Source organism: Mustela lutreola, chromosome 5, assembly GCF_030435805.1.
Source record: "Mustela lutreola isolate mMusLut2 chromosome 5, mMusLut2.pri, whole genome shotgun sequence".
In the NCBI taxonomy this organism is placed as follows: domain Eukaryota; kingdom Metazoa; phylum Chordata; class Mammalia; order Carnivora; family Mustelidae; genus Mustela; species Mustela lutreola.
Genome location: NC_081294.1, coordinates 79,440,455 through 79,442,692, shown reverse-complemented (window position 1 = coordinate 79,442,692; position 2,238 = coordinate 79,440,455).

The following is a 2,238-nucleotide window of genomic DNA, read 5'->3' as shown; positions in this document are numbered from 1 at the left end:
CCCAGGTACACATGTATCACAGCAAGAGCCTACAGACATGAGAATACCAACCGCTTCCACACGTAGCATCCCCCAGGCTCCAATCCCTGGCAACAGTCTCAGCTGAAATCTCAGGCAGCATCACTTCCAGGAGCCCCCAGTGCACAGTGTTCTACTTGCCAACCAGGTCCCAGTTTGGTATGAGGCCAGGAGCCTGGCTTCTCTCCTCTTCAGATGCCTTCTCCTAGTCTCTGCCCTTTGCCTGCCCTCCTTTCTGGGGAACACAGTACCATTCCTATATCTACATTGCCCCAGGCTTAGGTCCATCCCCCACTCAGAGCCTAGCCTGGCAGCAGGGGTAAGAGGAGATGGGGAGCAGGGAGAAGAGTAGACACACCCTGTGTTGCTCTGGCCCAGTTCTGCTCCTACCACTTGGTGCAGGATTTGGGTTTGATGGTGGTGGAGCAGGGAGGACTGAGGAGAACATCTGGGAAATTAGCATTTCCTGCCCAGCTCTGCGGCTGCCTATCTTGTTCAGTCCTGAGCAAGGAATGAGAACAGAGGAGCCTTTGAATGGCTCCAAGCAAGCCAACTGGGGAGGGTTTGCTGCAATGGGCAGTGGGCACATGCTGGGGGCAGGGAGGATGGGGCAGTTACTCTGTGGAAGATTTCTTCTCTCTGGGCCACTGATTTCTTCCCTGGAGCTGTGCTCAATGATGAGAAGAGTGTGAGTTTTGCAAGTGACAGTGATAGAGAAGCCACTTACATGACAGATCCTCCTTTCACTAATTCACCCCATCTCCCACCCAGAACCTCCCACATGGGCTCCTGGGGTTGAGGGCTGGGAGTAGGGACTAGAACAGGGCCCAGGCCAGAAAGGGAGGCTGATGGAGGGGAGCTGCTCTGTAAGAGATCTTGGGCAGTTCTTGCTTACCCCTTTAGCTGGCCAGAGATCCCATCTTACTCTGAAGAGTGTTCCACAGAGAGATGGGGAGGAGGGGAGAAAAAGGAAAGAGGGAATAAAAGAGCTGTAGGGATGGGATAGTGGGGGAGGTCAGGAAAGAGACAGAGGCTATGACAAATACAGGTCCAGCAACCAGTCATCCCGCAATAGGCCTTTCCAGACCCAGTGCCAGGCCTTGCCAGGGATAGTCTTCCTCATTCTTACGACCGAGAACACCCTGGCTAGGATTATATGTGGCAAAAGGCAGGAGGTCATATTGAAGTGGAGCGTTTTGCAGCCTGGGTTACCTACCAAACCCTGAGCGCAGGAAAGGGAGTTCCCAAGCTGCTCAGAGGCCTCTAGATGGCACCAGAGAGCCAGAGCTGAGCTGGAGAAACTGAGAATCCGAGTGTGAGACACGGCGTGTGACACCGTGTGTGACTCGGTGAGTGTGAGTGTGACAGGGAGCGTGTGGCACTGTGAGGGCGTGTGACACAGGCCGTGACACTGCGCGGCCTCGTGGGGCAGGGGCCCGTGTGAGTCTGTGAATGTGTGTATGTCACCGGTAAATATGTGGGGCCACAGCTCCGTCCCGCCCTGAGGGCAGGTGACAGGGAGACCCTCGAAAAGCCCGAGCTCTGGCGTGTCAGTCACCTCATTCTCACTCTTGTATATTCCCCCCATCCTCATTCTAGGGGAGCCCCCGCGTCCCATTACCCTTCTCCTCCCAAGGCCCCCTCCATAGCCCCACCCCCACGGCTTGCTGCGGCCACCGAGGCTGACCGCTCTGCGGCTTCGGCCAGAGGGGGAGGGGTGGACTTCCCCGGAGCGCAGTGGGAAGGGAGGGCTACACGGGGTGATCTGGGGGTCTGCGCGGGAAGAAGGTGGATGTGGAGAAGCAGATGCCCTTCAGGGAAGAAGCCACTGGGGAAGACATTTCCCCCGCCCGACTTCCAAAGAGGCAGGCAGGGTAGGGGACAGGTGTTTGAGTGAGGTTAGGAACGGAATTCAAGAGGGGTCCCAGATGGGGCTCGCGTGCGATAAGTGCAAGGTGAAGAGCCAGGGAGGGGGACAGCCTGTGTATCCGGGTCCCGGGTAGTGAGGAGAAAGCGAAGGGGGTCGTGGCTTTGGGGAGCGGTGCTGGGGGTCCCCTCCCTGAGGGACCAGAGCGGTCCCGAGCTCCACCTCCCGGCCGGGGCGGGGGGGTAGGGAGGGCTGGGAGGCGGGAGGGAGGCGGGCAGGCGGGCCAGGAGGGAGGGGGGAGGGAGGGGGCGGGCCGGGCTGTGCGCTCTGCTCGCTGCTGGCTCCGCCGCCAC